The 22,706-nt window shown below is 36.5% G+C and overlaps 1 long non-coding RNA gene across 1 annotated transcript in view; it reads right to left on the bottom strand.

Annotated features, from left to right (window-relative positions):
* Positions 1-22,706, bottom strand: part of LOC141491632 (uncharacterized) — a 147,517-nt gene that overhangs the window by 99,089 nt on the left and 25,722 nt on the right. Inside the window, exon 2 of the long non-coding RNA XR_012469675.1 lies at positions 14,468-14,594. This is a non-coding gene — a long non-coding RNA (uncharacterized LOC141491632). The remainder of the gene's footprint in view (positions 1-14,467; positions 14,595-22,706) is intronic.

Raw genomic sequence — 22,706 nt, 5'->3', positions numbered from 1 at the left:
CTGCCACAAACAGGGCTGCTATAAATGTTTTTGTACAAGTAATGTTTTTACCCCTTTTCTTCATCTCTTCAGGGTATAGACCCAGTAGTGGTATTTCTGGGTCAAAGGGTATGCACATTTTTGTTGCCCTTTGGGCATAGTTCCAAATAGCTCTCCAGAAGGGTTGGATGAGTTCACAGCTCCACCAACAGTGTAATAGTGTCCCAGATTTCCCACAGCCCTTCCAACAATGATCATTATCCTTCCTGGTCATATTGGCCAATCTGAGAGGTGTGAGGTGGTACCTCAGAGAAGCTTTAATTTGCATTTCTCTAATAATTAATGATTTAGAGCATTTTTTCATATGGCTATGGATTACTTTGCTCTCCTCATCTGTAAATTGCCTTTGCATATCCTTTGACCATTTGTCCACTGGGGAATGGCTTTTTGTTTTAAAAATATGACTCAGTTCTCTGTATATTTTAGAAATGAGTCATTTGTCAGAATCATTAGTGGTAAAGATTGTTTCCCAATTTACTACATTTCTTTTGATCTTGGTTACATTGGTTTTATCTATGCAAAAGATTTTTCATTTAATGTAATGAAAATCATCTAATTGGTTTTTGGTGATGTTCTCCAATTCTTCCTTCGTCATAAACTACTTCCCTTTCCATAGATCTGACAGGTAGACTAGTCCTTGATCTTCTAATTTGCTTATAGTATTGTTTTTTTTATGTCTATGTCCTGTAACCATTTGGATCTTATCTTGGTAAAGGGTGTGAGGTGTTGGTCTAGGCTAAGTTTCTTCCATACTAACTTCCAATTATCCCAACAATTTTTATCAAAGCAGGAGTTTTTATCCCAATGGCCAGACTCTTTGGGTTTATCAAACAGCAGATCACTATAATTATCTCCTGCTTTTACACCTAGTCTGTTCCATTGGTCCACCACTCTATTTCTTAGCCAATATCAAACAGTTTTGATGACTGATGCTTTATAATACAATTTTAGATCAGGTAGGGCTAAGCCACCTTCTTTTGCACTTTTTTTTCATTAAGCTCCTGGAAATTCTTGACTTTTTATTTCTCCATATGAATTTACTTACAATTTTTTTCTAACTCGTTAAAGTAATTTTTTGGAATTTTGATTGGTAGGGCACTAAACAGTTTAGTTTTGGTAGAATTGTCATTTTTATTATATACTCTGTCCCTTGCCCAGTTATTTAAATCTGATTTAATTTGTGTGAGAAGTGTTTTATAATTGTTTTCAAAAAGATTCTGAGTCTGTCTTGGCAAATAGACGCCCAAATATTTTATATTGTCTGAGGTTACTTTGAATGGGATTTCTCTTTCTAGCTCTTCCTGCTGTTTCTTGCTAGACATATATAGAAAAGTTGAGGATTTATGAGGGTTTATTTTATAACCTGCAACTTTGCTAAAATTGCTAATTGTTTCCAGTAGTTTGTTGGATGATTTCTTGGGACTCTCTAGGTAGACCATCATGTCATCTGCAAAGAGTGAGAGTTTTGTCTCTTCCTTCCCAATTCTAATTCCTTCAATTTCTTTTTTCTTCTCTAATTGCTGATGCTAACATTTCTAATACAATATTGAATAGTGGTGGTGATAATGGGCACCCTTGTTTCACCCCTGATCTTATTGGGAATGCCTCTAGCCTCTCCCCATTGAATATAATGCTTGTTGATGGTTTCAAATAGATACTGCTAATTATTTTAAGGAACAGTCCATTTATTCCTACACTCTCTAGTGTTTTTAATAGGAATGGATGCTGTATTTTGCGAAAAGCTTTTTTCAGCATCTATTGATATGATCATATGGTTTCTGATAGGTTTGTTGTTGATATAATTGAGTATACTAACAGTTTTCCTAATATTGAACCAACCCTGCATTCCTGGAATAAATCTTACTTGATCATAATGTATTATCCTAGTGATGACTTGTTGTAATTGTTTTGAGTCCATGTAAATCTTTCGGGGCTTCCCTGAATTCCCATTCCTCCTGGTTTTTAATAGAACAATAGTGTTCCATGACATACATATACCACAGTTTGCTAAGCCATTCCCCAATTGAAGGACATTTACTTAATTTTCAATTCTTTGCCAACACGAACAGAGCTGCTATGAATATTTTTGTACATTACTAAAATATTCTTGTTTAAAAGTAAACATAATACCCCCTCCCCAAAAAATATAGACCCTCATGAGAAATAAAGTAAAGGAAAGAGAAAAAAATGTGTTTCAGTCTGTGTTCTGATACCATCAGCTCTGACTTGGGTGGATAACATTCTTTATGATAAGTCCATCATAGAAGTTACTTCCATATTTTTCCACTGTTGCTGTTGCTGATTGTAATTCCATTCCTCCCCACTACCATATATTATATTTTCTCTCTCCTTTCACTCTGTCCCTCCTCTAAAATGTGCTGTAGGGTAGCTGAGTGGTGCAGTGGGCTGATCAGTGACCCTGGGGCCAAGAGGCCCTGAGCCTACATACCACCCCTGAGACCCAGCAATCACCGGGCCCCATGGCCCCGGACAGACCATCCAATCCCAGCCCCTTGCAAGAAGTAAAAAAGAAAATGTGTTTTATCTGACTATTCTCTCCTATGATCTACCCTCTCCTGTGTCACCCACATTCCCCTCCTTCCCCCTTGCCCCTTTCTCTCCTTTTTACTCTAGTTGTCTATACCCTATTGAGTGTGTAATACTCTTTCCTGAGCCTCAGTTTTTCTCCTTAATTAATGTATATGGAAATATAAAATTTCTTTTAAAGACTACTTTAGCTGTGTCCTAAAGTTTGAATATGCGATCTCGTTGTCTTTTTAGTTGTTGAAATTATTGTCTCTGATTTGTCTTCAATCCATACATTCTTTGGCATTAATCTCCATTTAAATCTTAATTCTTCAAATGTTCATTAGATATAACTTTTATTGTCAGAAAGTGATGTGTTTAATACCTCTACCTTTTTTGCACTTGATTATTAGACTTTTATGTCTATAGATGTGTACAACAACCTGTTTTTTTTTTTATTTTTACAAGGCAATGGGGTTAAGTGACTTCCCCAAGGTCATACAGACAGTTAAGTGTTAAGTGTCTGAGATCATATTTGAACTCAAGTCCTCCTGACTCCAGGACTTGTGCTCTATCCACTTCATCATCTAACTCCACCCCTCTTCCCCAATTTGTTCTGAAGCAGATTTATTTTTGCATTTGACATCTAATTTCATATAAGTTTAAGTTCAGAATGTGTGTGTGTGTGTGTGCCACATATATGCCTTGAGGATCCTTATCTCAACTTTTATTTTCACTGACAAGAGGAGTTCCCAGAACTAGGCTATTTCTCTCCATCTTAGCTTCCAGGGATGCACTGATGGCTTGAGTGATTTCAATGCCATTATCTCAAGACTTCATCAATGTTTTTCTGCAAAATTATCAGTTGAGAAGCACCTAGTCAACCAGCTTTGAGTAGCTTCTAGATAGCTGGTACAAAATGCCTTTCCCAAAGGACAAACAGGGTATAGAGGTAAATGGATTCAAGTTGAGAGAACACATGATAAAGGGTAAAAGGGCTGCTAGAAGTCTTTTTCTTCTGTTCATAGGATACTCAAGAAGTTACCCTTAGACATGATGTAATCTCTTTTTTGGGGTTTCTTATAGAGCCTTGAGTACAGTCTGTCCTTGGTTCTGATGATGAATATATTGCTATCAGCTGACTTGGGGACACTTCAGGACACTGGTGAGAAGATAGGAGTCATGGCTGTCCTAGGGCAAGATGCTAACACAGCAATGGAAAAATTCAACATTCTCCAGATTCTTTGAAGAAGGGTGGTGGGGAGATAAGACCTAGCCAATGCTAAAGTCTAGAACCTGCCTTTCTCTCAAATGATTCCTCTTTAGTGCTATTTGATAGTGTTAGACATCCCAATTTCTGGAAAATCAATTCCCTCTAGATTTGATTGACAATGTATAGATATTCCCTGAGGATATGACCAAGTTTTCTAGACATTAGAAAAGACTTGTCTGTAGCTATTTCATTTCATCTAATTGTTTTAAAAGACTTTTCACACTTAGTCTAAGGTCTTTTAATTGATTGAAATATATTCTCACATAGTTAAAATATTGGAGTTAAGGTAAGGTGGTTCCACTGCCACCCTTACACATACATGACACACAAAGTTAAAATATATATGTATGTAAATGTATGTGTATGTAAGCATGTATGTATATTATACATACATGTGGAATCTATATTATAGGCATGAAATATATACAGATGTAAAACTATGTTATAGATAAATATAAAACACAATATCAATGTCATAGATTTTTACATATTTGTTACAGACCATTGAAGACAGGATATATAATTGCTGGAGAGGAATTCAGGACAACACAATTTGTGTAAATTAAATCTAGACTATTTCTGGGAACATAATTTCATGAATAAAGATGATCCTGCAACTCTGAACTAGGTATCTTAAAATTAATATTTATCAATAGTTCTTGTCAAAATGAATGGCAGTAGAATGCATACTAAATATTTTATTGAATTATATTTGGTTTAATTCTAAAAGTTTTTCTTTTAAAGCATCATAGATTTTAAAGTCAAGTCAGGTACAAAAAACATTAATTAATTGGATCATGATGAAAAAATGAAACTGACAATTTTATCTTGTTTGGTTAAGGGATAATTTATATTTATTATTATTATTTGATGGAGTTCATTTTAGAGTTTTAAAGAAACTAAGGTACTGTGATTAGAAACTGTTTTGCTGAACTTCTTGATTTCTATTTCTTACATTGCAAAATAGTGTGGCATAATGGATTGAGAGCTGGCCTCTCAGCAGGAAGACCTGTATTTAAGGTACTCCTTTCTGCCATATCCTGGTTGTGTGACTGGTGGCCAAATGTTCTGGGTAGCTCTCTAAGACCAGAATTATTAGGAAGGTATTGAACTGCTTTGGTGGACGGGTTTCCTTAAAGAAAAATAACGTACCAATGGAAGCATCCCTTTCCCTTTCTAGAAAGTACCAACAGTTCTCACCCATTCTATGGCAGTCCTTCCTTTTCTGGATCTTCTTTTTATAATTTCTGTATTTAATTTTTATCAGTTTGGGGAAAAGGGAAGTCATTTGGTATTTTGGTTCCTTGATTTGTGATTGCCCTCCTGCCCCTAAGAGGTCATTGCTCAGATGAAGGGGGTTGGTTAAGCAATGATCTAAGGACTATAGAGTGCTATTATGATTTCCATTTTATGGTTGAGAAAACTGAGGAAGGCAGAGGTCAAGTGACTTGCCCCAGGTCACATGGCTACTAAGTGACTGAGTTAAATTTGAACTCTGGTCTTCCTGTCTCCAGACCCAGGGTGCTTGGTAATTGTGCTATTAAATTTGATAGAAAGATTGAAAGAACATCCTGAGATTCAGTTTAGGTTTCAAAGTCAAATTGATCCTTCTCTGTTATATTGAATTCAAATCTAGATCAATCAACCTAAGGCATCACTCATTATAGAGAACACGGTCAAAAAACTACCCCTTACCAAGTCAATTATGAAATATTTACTATGCATTGTGTTAGATGATATATATGATGCAACAAAGGCAAAACCTGTCCCTGCCCTCAAGGAGTTTATGGGGAAAACAATATGCATATAATCTTTACCTGCAAGATAGATATTATACTTCACAAATATTGTGGTTTTGCATTTGAGCTTGCAAATTGAAGCAATCCTGAAAGGAGTAAATCTATCCATTTTTTCATATCATGTGCCCACATCATGTCTCTGGGTCACAATATTTCAAATGTTCTTCATTATTATATCTATTATGGTGATCTGTGATCAGGAATCTTTGATGTTACTATTGTAATTATTTGGGGGCTCTATAAACCATGCCCATAGAAGATGACAAACTTGATAAATGTGAAATACATTCTGACTCTTCCATCGAACAGCTGTTCCTCATCATTCTCCCTCTCCTCTGGAATCCCTGTTCCTTGAGACACAGCAACATGGAAGAATATCACATAAACATCTGATAAAACAGCACTAGGGTTCGAGAGGATTCACTCCAATGTTAAAAATTTTACTGTGGGTAAAATGCTATTATGCTACAGAGAAATCTTTGTGAAAGGAAGAGCCAGTTGATATGGCAAACTGCATTGTTGCTCTATTTTAAGAAATTACAGCCACCCCAACCTTTAGCAATCCCCATCCTGATCAGTCAACAACCATCAACATTGAGGCAAGATCTCCACCAACAAAAAGATTACAACTCAGTGAAGGTTCAGATGATGGTTAGTATGGGTTTTTTAGCAAAAAATTATTTTTCAATTTGGGTCTATACTTTGTTTTATTAGTTATACTATTTCCCATTAAGCTACTAGTAGAGTATTACTATTATACTTTTAATAGTATAATTAATAGTATTATACCAGTAAAATTTATAGTAATACTATTAAACGTTTAATAGACTGAAATATATGTGAACACATAAATTTTACATGCACTGAGTAATCGACTCCCTTGTGACTCACTTTATTGTGATGTTTGCTTTATGGAGGTGATCTGAAATCAAACAGTATCTTCAAGCTGTGCCTGTTCAACTCTAAATCAATAATTTGCAAATGTTGCTTTTTTTTTGCATTTCCTAAGTGACTCCTCCAATGCTTCATTGTGGCAGGGGGACAATCAGTGGAATGTAATATTGGGCAGATTCACATTAGGAAAGATGGATTTCCTGGTAGATTGTATGTACACTTGTGGCTTGAGGACCAGCCATGAGAGAAGACAGAAGGAAACTCATCACTAGATTGGTATTAGGGAGCTATAAACACATGACACATGCATATATATATATATATATATATATATATATATATATATATATATATATATATCACATATTTAAACCATTATAACCCTTGAAGTTTTAACGTCCTGCAAAGATCTCCTAAAACTCCTGATCACAGATCACCATAATAGATATAATAATGAAGAATGTTTGAAATATTGTGAGAATTACCAAAATGGGACCTAGAGACATGATGTGGGCACATGATATGAAAGGGGACTTATGTACTAAATATTGAAATATATGTATGAAACCGTGGTTATACACACTGAAGTATGTGTGCGATTACAAAGATTAAAAAATGGCACAGTCCCTGCCAGAAAGTGCAGCAACTTTCATCCTGCATCTCCAGTTGTTCTGATCCATATCAGGCCACTGGACCGAGATGGCTACAGAGGAGAAAGTGAGACTGGTGACTTTACCAGTCTTCTCTCCCTTAAATCTAATTTACTTGCATGTCATGATCCTCAACAATGGCAGTAGTAACAATTAAGCATTGACTGTATACAGACAAATACAGATATGGGAATACAAATATAACCAAAAAGAAAGTCAGTCCCTGTCCTTATGGACTTTACCTTCTAATGGGGAAAACACACAAAAAAAGAAATTGAAAGGGGTAAGGAGAGAATGCAGTTTGCTGGGAAATAAAGATAGATTTTCTGGGACTTGAACTCTTGTTACTTATTAGCTCTTTTTAAAATCATTAAAACAAAGAAAGAAATGATGAGTTATTCGCCTTTTTGTTGGGAGAGTCAAACCCTGAAATATAAATGACTGTGTCACCAACTTAAAAACAAACAGACAAACAGCTTCCAGTTACCCTGGAATAAGAGCAAGTCAGTGGAAGGGACTCTGCCTGAGTCCAGTGAACTAGTTATTGCGTGCCTTTCTTTCAACATGAAATTTCTCTGGGCTTGATGGTGTGCCCCGAATGTGATGTTTGAAGTTGCTGCCAAGTCATTTCCTTAAAAGTTTCCTTAAAAAAATCATTTGGCATGTTTCCTTTCCAGTTTTTTGATGAGTCAGCTTATGGGAGTATATGACTTCTTGTCCAAAGATGCAAGTTTTGTTTTTTTTAACCAAAGTTGGTTATTCCTCTTGGCCTGTCGGAAATCAAGAACACCTTCATTTATAGGCAGAGGCAGTAGAGGATCACAGGGTATGTTTTGGGGACTCCAAAAGTCCCTCTTTACCTTCCAAATAACTCCCAAACCTGATAAAAATCCCAATCACATCCCTGTAATCAAATCCATCTTGCTGCTTAATGTAACTGTAAGATGCAATGTAAAAGTAAGATGAAACTGATAAATTGTAGATGGCAAAAAACATTAGAGATTACACAATTCAAATTCCTCAATTTATAGATGAGGAAATTGAGAGTCAGAAAGGATGACTTCCTCAAAATTACTTCAATAAATAGGAAATCTGCGATTTGAACTCAGGACTTCAGCCTTCAAATCCAAGGCTCTGTTTAATTCCACCACATTGAAAAGAGGTTATTTGGAACTCAAAAAAATTTTTAAATGGATATTAACATGATTTTTACATGGAATTGGGGAAAATAAAATATTAAATTATGAAAAAAGAGAAAAGAAAGACTTCACAAATCTCTAAGAATAGATGGGACTTATGTACTAAATATTAAATAAATAGTCGTGGATGGATTAGTTCCTTTGGGATAAGATATTTATCTCCTCAAAATATAGATACCCCATTGGGCCAAAGTAAGACTATACTAATCATTGCTATCTTAGCATGGATTGTTTCATGAATTACTTTCCCAAAGGCCATTTTATTAGAAGCTGTACAGTTTGGAAATGATATTCAAAAGGAGAAAGTTTTTATGATGAGGAAGGGGAAGATCAAAGTCCAGACTATGGGACACTGCTAAGAAGGGCAAGGTTGAGTCAAGCTAGCCCATAAGTGAGGATGAATGATGGGGAGGTCTTGTCTAATCAGAGAGGAAACATAAAGTTATTGGCTGCATGAAAGGGAGAGGCAAGGATCTTGAGGAGAAAAAGTTTGGTTAATTTGCCAGTTCTACAGGTAAAAGGCAAAGAATGTATCTATGCCATGTGGAAAAACTGAAGGACATAGTCTCTTTCCCATAACTACAAAACTGGAATGAACTCTTTATTTTTAGGTTTTTTGCAAGGCAATGGGGTTAAGTGGCTTGCCCAAAGTCACACAGCTAGGTAATTATTAAGTGTCTGAGGCTGGATTTGAACTCAGGGTACTCCTGACTCCAATACCGGTGCTCTATCCACTATGCCACCTAGCCACCCCATGAAGTCTTGAAATCAGAAAATTATAGAATTTAAAAGTTGAAAGGAATCTCAGTGGACATTTATCATGTCAAATAAGGAATTCTCACTATATTATTCTTGACAAAAGGCCATCTAATCTCAACTTGAAGATCTTCATTGAAAAGACATCCATTCCCTCCAATGCAGGTGATTTCCCTTTTGGATACCTCGAATAATTGCTCCATTGTTGTTTCTTAAAACATGTCTAAAATGGCCTCTTGGAAACTTTTACCACTGTTTCTGGTTTTACCTTTTTGTTTCAAAAAGAACCAATCGATCAACAAAAAAATTAATTAAACAAATATTCATTGTGTGTTTTATCTTTCAGTCCTTAGTTTCACCTTCCCAACACAGGCTATGGACCCTCTGGTGGATTTTGACCACCCTATTATTGTGTTTAAAAATCAAGATCCTGATACCATCATTTTAACTCACAGTTACAAAGCAATTGATTTGTTATAAAGTACCTTCTTCACTACCACCTTGTGAGACAAAGAAGACACCTTTCAGCTGAGGGATATAAGATTCAGGAAACAGCTTAAAAATGTGTGCAAATCCACACAGATAGCAATTATCTGAGTCATATTGCTTCTCACATTTTTATGGTGTTTTAAAGCTGATGAAGTATATTCTACCTTTGATGCTTGTTCTCTGTATGACTTTGGGCAAATTCTTTGCCTTTTCTGGGACTCTGTTTCTTCATCTGTAAAATGTTGAAGATGGTCTTTATAGACCCTTCTGGCTCTACAGTTACAGTTTTCACATTAACCCAGTGAGGGGAGGGCAAATAGTATTGTCCTTATCTTATGAATGGGGAAATAAAGGTCCAGGCTTCCCTATAGATTATGGAATAGGCTTGACTGAGGCCAGTCCTTTGCAAATTCAAGTTTGATCATGGAATAAAATGAGACACTCATAGGCCATTCAACAGTTAACAAGAGGAGATTTTATATAGGAGAAGTCTATTTAATAATAAGAGAGGTATTACATGCAATGTGAGATGAGTTGGCTGAAGGAGGTTTTCTTGCCTCTGAGAAGCTCATTGTGGTCCATCAGCCAAACTTCAGAGTCAGACTGAAGCCCTTGTAGCTATTTTTACTATGGCAACCCAGAAGTCTCTTCAACTACTAAGCCCTTAGTATCCTGAGCCAATCAAATCTGGAGTTCATTCTTAATAACTTTGAAGGAAAAACTAACCCTGCATGGAGAAGGGAGAGGAAAGGAGAGGTTAAACTATTTCTTATCTAATATTATGATTACAGGACTAGTAAGTTTCAAATCCAGTTTCAGCCTATTTATAGTCTTAATAAAATTTTAAAAATCATATTATTCAGTGGAAATAATATGATTGAGGCTTCTGCTGTGAAATCCGCTTTATTTGGTCCCAAACATGTTCAGTGTGTGTGTGTGTGTGTGTGTGTGTGTGTGTGTGTGTGTATGTGTGTGTGTATGAAGATGTATATACATACCCATATATTAACAGAAAGAGAGAGAGAGAGAGAGAGAGAGAGAGGAGTGCCCTAGTTTATTCTCTTCCATGGCCCTGAAAATTGGTTCTCTTCTAATGAAATGTTCCAACAATTCATTCAGTCTCCAGTTCTGAGTCAATTAAAGCCTCTTGGCTTTATCAAGGACAGCTAAATTGGCCATAAATTCAGAATGGAGCTCAGAACCAGAGAGAGCCAGCGGGGGGAAGGGGGGGAAAGGATCACTTGGCTATTTTCCCAGTACAGCAAAGCCAGCTTGAAGAAGCCCAAAATGGTTGTTTCTGGAACACAGCTAGAACGCCATAAAATAAGCAGGACATTAAGGAAGTGTCTTAGCCTTGTTGCAAGTTCCCTAGGAGAGCTCTGCTCATTTCAGCTCCATGTGAAGTTTGCGTTATGACGCCTCAGGGCCTCTCTACTTAGCCCTAGAGAAAGTCTCCAACAATAATGCCTACATAGAGATCTTGGAAATGAAACATAGCAATATTTCAGCGTGGGGTACCCAACTCCTACTAAACAACCAGCAGCCTACAACTGTTGTAACTGGAGGGAGCCTTGATTGCTCTTTGCTCAGGAATTTCAATAATGGCTTGTCATAAATAACCACCAACCCTGGTTGAAGGGGTATAATCAGAAATCATATTCAACTAGCCTAAGGGGTTGTATGCAGGGGCTGGAGGACGGGGGTGGAGAGCAGTCATAGTTTCAATGGAACATAATCTAGGAGATTATTTTTAGATCTGGTCATGTCTTGGGACACCCTTTAAGACTTTCAACCTCACATTAAAGAATCAATAGCATATTCAAAGACTTTAAAGGTAATTTAGCCCATTCACTAAAAGTGCCTGAAGGAGATTCATAAAGACATATTTCTCCCTACATGATTTTATTATGTCCCACTTTAAATTATACTTATCTATGTTCATGTCAAGTCCACTCCCAGTGCTCCCTGAGGGCAGGGACAGTGTCATCTTTTTTTTCTTTTGGTCTCTCAACAGCAAATTGCTAGCACTTAGATTAAAAAAATAGGCATCCTTATCTGAGTGGATAGTCTTGGATTCAAGAGCTGCTTTTGATCCATACTGACTGGAGGACTGAACAAGTCATGCATGCATTCTCTCAGATTGCCAGGGAGTGTTCTGAGACTAAAATTTGCAGAACATCTATTAATATCTCTTGGGAGGGGGAGACTTTCTCTATGGATGAAATCATGAACCTGATCTAAATAAATAAATGAATAATTGCACTGCACTGTCTGTTGAATAAATAAATGTGCTTGATGGCTCAGATGAAGAATCCTTTTCCTGAGTTGAAGTGTCTTTTAGTACCATTTATCCACATTATGATGACTGGACATTTCCATTTTATGAAGAGAAGCCTTAGTTAGGGATGGGCTGAAAATTAGCCAGTCATATCTTTGATCAAGAGGATGAAAGACGCATATTTACCAGTATCAAGTGAAGTAGTCTCTCCTTACATTGTACACATTTACAGTAAGATTGTGCGATGATCATCTCATGATAGACTTAGTTCTCCTCCACAATACAGTGATCAAAGACATTTCAAAAAAGCTTGTAATGGAAAACCAGAGAAAGAACTGTGGATTCTGAATGCAGAGCAAAGCATGCTATTTTAATTTTTTTATATTTGTTTTTTTTCTTTCTCATGGTTTTTCCCTTTTTGTTCTGATTCTTCTTTCATGACATGACTAATAGGGAAAGCTATTTAACATGATTGTATGTATGTAATCTCTATCTGATTACTCTTTGTCTTGGAGAAGGGGGAGGGCATGAAGGGAGAAATATGTGGAACTCAAAATCTTACAAAAATGAATGTTGAAAATGATCTGTATATATAATTGGAAAAAATAAAATATGAAAAAAGAGTCTATCCTTTGAACTTTGACACACTGAGGCACTGCATTTTTACTGTTACAAGAACTCCTTCCAATGATGCTGATCTCAATCCACCCATACTTCCCATTCTGTGAAATTCTTGCCCATAGGCTACTGAAAATTCATCCTGTATATACTTTATTTATCCCTTTTGTTTCACATTATCTCCCAGATTAGACTGTGAATACCCTGAGAGCAGGGACTACCTTTTGTCTTTGAAACCCCAGGCCTTAGCACAGTGAATGACAGAGTAGATGCCTAATAAAAGTTTATTTTCTGATGAACTTCAGCATGTAGAAACTTTATGAAATATCTATGGGAGGAGCATGAATAAGAATTATCATAAGAAGATAGAGGAAGATATGATCAGATAATTCTCTGAACCCTGAGAGGCAATATCGACATTAATAAGATCGTGGATTGGGGCAGCTAGGTGGCACAGTGGATAGAGCACTGGCCCTGGAGTCAGGAGTGCCTGAGTTCAAATCCAACCTCAGACACTTAATAATTACCTAGCTGTGTGACCTTGGGCAAGTAACTTAACCCTTAGCCTTTAAAAAACCCTAAAAATAATAAGATCATGGATCAGTTGCATTATCCTCATATGGTCATTGCCAAAACCCTGTCATGTTTGGACAGAAGTGGTATTATAGTTTCCATTTTATCAAGTGAGAAGCTGAAACTCTAAAATGGCAAATGATTTGCACAAGGTCACATTACTAGTAAATGAGAAACCCAAGATCCCAACTCATGTTTCTTATTTCTGAGTCCAGTGCTACTTCCATTACATAAAGCCACGTGTCACAGACAATTTTAAGTAATCTTTTCAGACTCAATAAACACTATTATGATGTTCTCTGTCCCCTTAATAAAGTTAGGAGACATCAGTTAAATATATAATAAGGTTGTAAACTGAAGGCATGCATCAGTACTCTACCAAATTGCTGACCACTAATGAGTTTTATCTTTTTAATGGAATTTACCCAAACATACAAGGACAGGAATCAAATAAAGTCAACGTTTTTAGAATTTTATTTTCAGAAAGACAAACTAAGGGAAATAACCAATTTTTGATGAGTACAGGATACAAATACAGTTTCACAAGTTGCTAATGAGATTGAGTATTAAACTGACATTCACTGAGGTTTCTCCTTATGCTTTCTTGTTAGGTATCATTCGATAATTTTTTTTTAATTGGAAAAGATTTGTTCATGAAGTAAACTGTTATTCATTAAAAGAGATCACTGATTGCTCCAAAGTGAGAAAGATTTGGAGGTTTGGAATTTTCAAATACTCAGATCATTTCAAAGGCTGTAAAAATTTAAATCATGTTGCTCTGCAGCTTTTTTCCACACTCTAAATCCATGTATTTTAATGGAATTCTTGAATTTTAATATCATTTTAGTTCAATATTTTATGTACTATGTTTTCTTTCAATATTCCTTCCCACATCAGTTGTGAAAGCAAAATCAAGGAATATTTTCTCATAATTCCACTTAGTTCAGTAGATTGAGTATTGGTCTTGGAGTCAAGAGAGCCTGAGTTCAAATCCAGCCTCAGACCCTTAACATTTACTAGCTATATGACCCTGGGCAAGTCATTTAATCCAGACTGCCTTGCCCCCTGCCAAAAAAATTAAAAATTAATCCAGTTGCCAAGCACAGAAGAAGAAAGAACCATATATAAAGGCCCTATTATGTGCCAACACCTTACAAACATTATCTCATTTCATTCATACAGCAATCCTGGGAAGTAGGTGCTGTTACTCTCCTGATTTTATAATTGAGGAAGGTGAGGCAGCTGTGACTTGTGTGACTAGGATCACACAGCTAGTGCACATCTGAGATTTGGACTTCTTTTTCTCTATCCAACACTCTATCCACTGCACCACCTAGCTCCCTAGAAATGAGAGATCATTAATTTACTCTTACCTAATTTTCCTATCTTCTATGTTTCTGCTACCTCATCAGCGGCATTATTCCTTCAATTCACTGTTCAGCTGTAGTGGAAGATGCTTGAAGAAAGGGTTTGGACTAGAGCAATTGTTGAATTCTTTTTCTGTGGGACCAAAAGAAGGTAAGTTCTGAAACTGAACCTAAACCTGGAAAAACAACCAACATCCAAAATTCAAATATGGCGTTTCAGTTCCAATACAAATTATCTTACTCTCATTTTGTTGTATGGTTTTCTATCATTATAAAATTAAAGCTTGATTTTAGTTCTATTTTTAAGACTAAATCAAATTGGCATGGGTTTAATAATCTCCCTCTCTATGTGGGTCTAGACTCCTTGTTCTTACAACTTCACTCTTCAGCTAAATTCCAAAGAATCTTGGCTAAAGGTCAAGTTTTTGTCTTGTAATTGTGATGTCATAGTTGTTTGGTGGATTAGTTGTATCCAACTCTTGGGAACTCATTCAGGGTTTTCTTGGAAAAGGTACTAGAATGGTTTGTCATTTCCTTCTTCAACTCATTTTACAGATGAGGAAACTGAAACAAAGAGGGTTAAGTGACTTGCCCAGGGTCACAAGGCTATTAAGTGTCTGAGTATGGATCTGAGCTCCTGACTCCAAGGCCTGGAGTCTATCCATTGTGCCACCCAGTTGCCATCTTGTAATTACCTCTACCTTTTACACAGGAAACCTCTGATCATTTGAGTCTCAATTCTATTATTTTAATTTATATCTCCACCCTGGTGAAGTCCACCTTTGTAGGCACCTAGATGGTGTAGTGAATAGAGTGCAGGCCCTAAAGACAGGAGGACTGAAGTTCTAATCCAACCTCAGACATATATTAGCTGTATGACCTTAGCAGGTCACTTAGCCCTGACTACCTCTCATCCAGGGCCATCTCCAATCACTCTGATTCATATCTGGCCACTGGACCCAGATGCTCTGAAGGAGGAAAGTGAAGCTGGTGACTTCTTAGCACAGACTTCCCCCCTCCCCACCTCAAACCTAATTCATATGAATGTCATGATATCACCTCCCTGATGTCATGGTCTTCTTTGAGAACAAAAGACAAATACCAATATCAGTATATTTAACCAAAACAGAACACTCTCACTATCTGCACCCTAATCCTATGACTAGAGATTGATTACCATTTTCTGAATGAAGAGGAACTTCAGTTCCTCTAATTCTATCTGCTCATTAAAATGTCTACGAATCAGGAAAGTCTTATCCTTGCTGGGAGGTCCACATGATACACTATCAGGCAAATCAGAAGGCGTACATATTCAGGTTTAAAATAATCCAATTATCTTAATCTATCACTGTGTTAAGGTTTGGTGGGAATGTGAGCATGAAAATTTCAAAATAAATAGAAATAGTGGACCAAGATGCCTCCTTTTCTAAGTGAAATTACATGGGGATAAGATACATTGGACTGGACTGGGAGTCAACAGATCTGGATTCTGAATCTGAGTCAGTAATTTATTATCCATGCAGCCTTGAGAATGAAATTTTACCTTTTTAAGTCACAAAATGTAAGTGCCTACTATGTGCTAGGTACTGGAAATACAAAGACAAAAATGAAACATTTCCTGTCCTCAAACAGTTTACATTCTACAGAGGGCCTCAGTTTTCCCCAAGAACAAAAGAATTAGATAAACTGGCCAACTGTAGTTGGCAATGGCCTATTGAATCCGGAGGATGGATGGAGGATTGCACGAGTGAATATAGCAATAGAATAGTTTACTCAGTTTAGATAAGAGTCACAATTCTGGATGGTTTTTATTGCTCCTAAGTTAAATGAAACTTGGAATTTGGTACTTTCTAAAGCCATTCCCTCACCTCTACCCCTTGTTTGTTCTTTGGCACACCTTCAGGATTGTTACCCATGATTCATACTTATCTAAAGATATGACTAAGCAAAGAGGAAAGTCGCAAATTCCAAACAATGAAAGCAAATATCAGATAGCTTAGACAAGTGCAAATAAAAACCCTTCTTAATCAGTCCATGAAAAAGATGTCAAATCAAGCAGATCCTTGGTCTTGTTGCCAAGATTTTCGTTGACTAGTTGGTCAATTAACATGGACCATACCTTTGACAGCATTGTCCAGCCTTGACAAAACCCATCTTGCTAAATAAACTACTCTCTAGGGCAATAACACTGAAAGTTTCAATGAAAGCAGTTTGAATAAATCCAAACAAGAGAGGCCCCTTCAGGTCAGATCTTTATTAAAGATCTGTAAGAGCATTGTGTTTTTAAGATGACTGGGAAATCAGTTGGTCAGAGCTCATTCTTGTTAATATTAGTCAGAGGGCAAAAGAAAATACTTAAGGCTGTACTTACCTACTTTTTATAGCTTCTCCTTTTTCTTTGGACCCTTTGGTTCTTAGACACACATTAATCACTAAAATCAGCAACATTAGGACAGCTAGGTGGTGCAGTGGATAAGAGCACTGGCCTTGGAGTCTGGAGGAGAGGAGTTGAATCCAGCCTCAGACTTACTCTTACTAGCTGTGTGACCTTGGGCAAGTCACTTCACCCTGACTGTCTTGCATCCAGGGCCATCTCCAGTCATCCTGATTCCTATCTGGCCATTGGACCCAGATGGCTCTGGAGGAGAACGTGAGGCCAGTGACTTAGCACAGCACCCCTTCACTCAAATCCAATTCATATGCTGGTCAAGGAATACCTCCATAATGTTGTGGTCTTCTTCAAAAATGAAGGGTAAACATTATTAAAATCAGCAGCATTACTGAAATGAAAGGGACAATTACTTGCTACATGGGGAAAAGGGGAAAGCTGTTCATAATTCATCTCTCTCCCCAATACTCAGTCTCTATGCTGCCTTCAAAGGTTTGGGGGAGTAAAATAAGGAGACAGGCTGTTGTTGGATTTGGGCCAGAATCTGGACTTCAATTCTAAGTTGTCCACTACTCGTCATATATCTGTAGGTAAGTTACTTTAGCTGGAAAGTCTAGGTAGCTGCGATGAGAAATGAAAAGTTTAAGAGGGAAAAAAATCTTTGCTTCACCTATGACTGATCAAAGTCTGATACACAGGATATATAGTGCATTGATACCCATGTCTAAGACCAAGAGGTAGTTCCTAATAAATGAGAGGTTAAAGGTTCTAAATAGTTTTAAGAAGAGAAACAAGGGATCAGTAACTATATGAAAAATGTTCCAATTTATTACGCAAAAGAGAAATGGAAATTCAAACAATTCTGAGGTTTCACCTCAGGTCTTGGAAACTGGCAAAATTAAAAACTTTCAGGTTTGGAGAAGCTTTGAGAAAAGAGTGATATTAATACACTTTTGCTTTGGAGGTAGTTCAAAGTTTTACTTAAAAAAAGATTTCTTTGCTCTTTGTTCACACCCCTTTACTAAGCATATATTTATATTTGTCCTTATCTCCTCTGTTAGAATAGAAGCTCCTTGTAATTAATTAGGGATTGTTTCATTCATTGTTTTTGTATCCCCAATGACTGGCATGTATGTAGTAGGAATTTAATAACTATTTGTTGATTGATTAGTATATTCTAATGTAAAAAAAAACCAGGTAGGACCCATTATATACAAAGACATTCATAGCAATCTTTTTTTTCTGAGAGTGAAAAACAAAAACAAAGTAGGTACCCATCCCACTATGACTAAATTCAGTTCATTTCATCAAGGATTTAAAGAACAAAGAATGTAATGGCATGGCATTGGGTCTAAAGCAATGAAGAATATGAGAAATTTAAAGAAATATTAAATAACTTACATGAATTGATACAATTTAAAATAAACAAAAACAAGAGAACAATTTATATAATGATAATAATGTACATAAAAAGAATTCTAAAAAGGTCTGTAAACCGAGAGTAATTTGAATGACTTCTTGGCAGAAAAGTGGGGGACCCCACAATAGAACACTTTATAAAGTATCAGATGCACATACTGTATTTTTTTACTTTACTGATTTTTTTTTGTTGCTTTAATATTAAGGGTTTATGTGCAGCAAGGAGGTAATATTTTAAATGAATGTTATGGGGCAGCTAGATCATACAGTGGATACAGCACTGGTCTTGGAGTCAGGAGGACCTGAGCTCAAATCTGGCCTCAGACACTCAATAATTATCTAGACATTCAATAATTATCTAGCTGTGTGACCTTGGGCAAGTCATTTAACCCCATTGCCTTAAATAAAATGAATGTGATGTACAAACAATGGACTTCTTTCAAATTTATTTCTTAATGAGATTGGTCTAGAAAATCTCTATAGGTCATTCTCATATTGTCTTAGAGCCTAAGTAAATAGTTTAAAACTACATATAAAATGACATTAGAGAATTACAGCACACATAAAGAAACTATTTACTTTGTTATTATTATTCTTTAGAATGAACTTAGACTAGAGATTCATTCTAAAATTTTAAGTATTACTTTATGTTAATTCTCTACAATGAAAGATGTTAGCCTGCTAAGAATATAATATTACTTTATAATTACTGTGTATATGTATAGATATATGTAATTGTTAGAGAATAAGCATCTATAGCAGAAAAGCTCATGAATTATCCTTCTGCTTAACCTTACATTCTGAAAATTAATTGTTCAGGTAAAATACTATATCTGTCTCAGAGGAGTTAGCAAATGAAAGTGCTAGCTGAGGTTGGCTTCCTATGTGAAGTGTAAAAGTGTGAATTCCAAGCATATTTATGGAAACTTCAGTCTCCTTGATTATTGGTCTTTATCAAGATATAATGTTGGGAAATGTTGGGAAATGCCTAGACTATTGGGTTGCTTGTTTGAAACATAGCTAAGACAGGCAGCAGGTATGAGCTGTGGTTGAAATCTGGTAGTCAAGACAGACAGGATCATACATTAATAACTATAAGGGACCTTAGAATTCATCTAGAGTAACTTCATTTGAAAGATGGGGTAACAGCTTTATAGAGACCAAGTAACTTGCCCAGGGTCAGAGCTAGTAAATGTCAGATTTAACTCATATCTTTCTGGCACCAAGTCTAGTGGGCCATACCTATGTATGCATACAGGCATATGCACACACTCACATATATTTCATATACACATGCACATACATGTATATGAGTGAATATATACATGCATACATATTTATTTATTTACTGTCCCTATGTCAAGGCAGGTGCAGATTATAGGTTAGTTGGGAGCATAGTGGACAAAAAATGAAGTCAGACCAGTAAGCAGGAGGAGAGGTTATTTGAAATTAGAACTAAAGTAGAAACAGAAAAGTTCATGATGCTTCGGGTTCAGAATGGCAGTACCCTGGATAGCTCCCTAGAAGAGAGGTTGCATTGACAGTTTGAAGTCAATCTGAAAGTTTTTATTCCCGAGATTTAAGTTTATTAAGTTGACTTTGATTTCTAACTGGAAATCTACTTTTTAAAGGATATTGTTCATTTTTTCTCCTTTTGAAGCATGAGAATCTTCCTCAAACCCCTCTATCCTCCCAATACATTTGTGTGTGGAAATCAGTGGTTAGCAGATTGCTAGGGGTTCATAGGGATCCTGGGTTTAGTGTAGTAAAGGCCTTCTGAGGTCACATAGTCCAACCCCTTCATTTTATAAATGAGAAAACTGAGACCCCAGAGAAATCTTGACCTATCCAAAAATCATACAAAGAAAAAGGAGTAACACTAGGATTTGAATTCAGGACCTTTGATTTTCCCACTGAACCATAAACCCTTGAGTTCTACTTTCAGGGATGGCTCATATTCTAGGAATCCTGCTATGACTTTTGATCTGGCAACCTTGACAAGAATCCTGACTAGCAGGCAGCTTTCTGGAATAAATTTGATTCAATTCAACAAGAATTTTTAAAGTATATTCTATCCACCAGGTACCATTCTAGACACTGGGAATGCAAAGAAAAAAATAACTATTCCTTTCTCTCAAGAAGCTGCTCTTTAACTTTGATACTCCATTTCCATTTGCATTTGACTGTCTCCCTTACTTCCTTGACTCACCTCTATATTTTTGTTTCCAGGCTTCCATTAGATCTCAATTCTGCAAGAGAGCTTTCCCCTCTGAGGTAACTTCCTATCATCTCCTATTTATCCATACATAGCTTAGGTGTACCTCATTATTTTCATGTTTGTCTTCCCCATTAGAATATAAGTTTCTTGAGGACAGTATCTATTTTTGCCTTTCTTTGTATCCCCTAGTACTTAATACTGCATGTGAGACACATAGCAAATAATTAATAAATTTTTTTGATTGATTGTCCTTTTCTTTTCTTTCTTTTTTTAGGTTTTTGCAAGGCAAATGGGGTACTCCTGACTCCAGGGCCAGTGCTCTATCCACTGTACCACCTAGCTACCCCTGATTGATTGTTCTTGAATGAATTCATGAACAGCCAGTGTTTCTCCCCTAATGGAAACATTAGTTCTTATATGCTTTACATATGTGATCTTAGAGACCAAACAATTTTTCCTTTCTCTCTCTTTTTTTTTTTTTTTTTGGAGAGGCAATCAATATTAAGTAACTTGCCCAGGATCACAAAGCTAGTAAATGTCTGAGGTCACATTTGAACTCAAGCCCTTCAGACTCCAGGGTCAATACCCTAGTCACTACATCGCCTAGCTGCCCTTCAAAACATTTTCTAAATGTCTCCTGATTTCTCTGGCTTCCTTCAAGCTACAGGAATCTTTCTTAATTCCTCAATTCTAGTGCCTTTGCTCTGTTGATTATTTTCTATTTATCTTGTATATTGTTTATATATATATATATATATATATATATATATATAGAGAGATATAGAGAGAGAGAGAGAGAGAGAGAGAGAGAGAGAGAGAGTCATGAGAGTCATTCCCTTGTTTTCTCTCCCATTGGATTGTGAGCTCCTCTAGGGCAGAAACCGACTTTTGTCTTTCTTTGTGCCGTCAGCTTATAGATGGATCTATGTTTAGCATTATTATAAATATAGAGCCTATATCAGACTGCTTTTTGTCAGAGGGAGGGGGAGGGAAGGGAGGGAGGGAGAAAAATGTATAATTCAAAAACCATGCAAAAAAAAGACTGGTAAAAATAAATGCTTATTGAGTGACTAAATGTTTTTATAAAAACAAATAATGATATCCTTACTCTTTAGAAAGATAATACAGAAGCAACTATTTAACTGTAACTATTTACTATAAGCCTCAGAGGGGTTAGTAAAGTCATTGTCATAGAAAACAAAGGCCTCTGTAGTAGAAAAGACTTGTAGGGCAGCTAGTGGTGCAGTGGATAGAGAGCACCAGCCCTAGAGTCAGGAGGAAGTGAGTTCAAATCTGACTTTAGACACTTAATAGACACTTTAGACACTTAACTGGTTGTGTGACCTTGGGCAAATCACTTAACCTTGCTGTCTTGCCAAAAAAAAAGACATGCAGTTAGGAGTTGTGAGTTCAAATCCCTGAAAAGACACTTTTCAATGGTATGAGCCCTAAAGCCCCAAAGATATACTCTCTGTTCTCCTTTAAGTCGAACTCTCAGAAGGTTATCTCTACTCTCAATTCCAGGTAAGACTTCTCCTCCTGTATTGTTTCCTTGAAACCTTACCAATTTCTGAAAACTGCTGGGTGCTGGTCTCTTCCCCTTCTGCTTCCAAGGACCATAGTTTGATTACGTACACACTGATTCTTCCTTGGTAGAGACCAGGGATTGTTTTGCTTTTTTCTTTGTATAGTAGGACATAGTAGGATCTCAATTAAAATACTATTTGATTGAATGATGTTCCATGCCTGTGCTCCCTCTTTGGTTACACCAGTCTTTTTATGGTAAACAATATTTGTATTTCTCTCATTTGATACGATCTAAGTGAGAATTAAGTTTTTTCCTATGTAATCCATCTCCTTTTCAGATCCTGGGTTGCTAATCAGAATCAGTAGAGAGGTCAGAGGAGCTGGGTATGCTAACTCTCTGAAACAAAAATGCTGATCTCCCACTCCTCCTGCTGACCTGGCCTAAAGATCTGGTTGTCCAACCTGATTTTGTTGGCTAGCCTGATTATACTCCCTCATTGTTTCTACTCTCTCTCTCTCTCTCTCTCTCTCTCTCTCTCTCACTCTTTCTCTCTCTCTCTGTCTCTCTCTCTCTCCATATATATACACACATACATGTATATGTGTGTACATAAATAATTATATCATATCTGTTTTATATATATATATATATATTATGCATATAAATACTTATTCTAGGGTATTTTGTTTCA

Source organism: Macrotis lagotis, chromosome 6, assembly GCF_037893015.1.
Source record: "Macrotis lagotis isolate mMagLag1 chromosome 6, bilby.v1.9.chrom.fasta, whole genome shotgun sequence".
In the NCBI taxonomy this organism is placed as follows: domain Eukaryota; kingdom Metazoa; phylum Chordata; class Mammalia; order Peramelemorphia; family Peramelidae; genus Macrotis; species Macrotis lagotis.
Note: the sequence above shows the minus strand (reverse complement) of the source record. Positions and strands in the feature narration are given on the sequence as shown.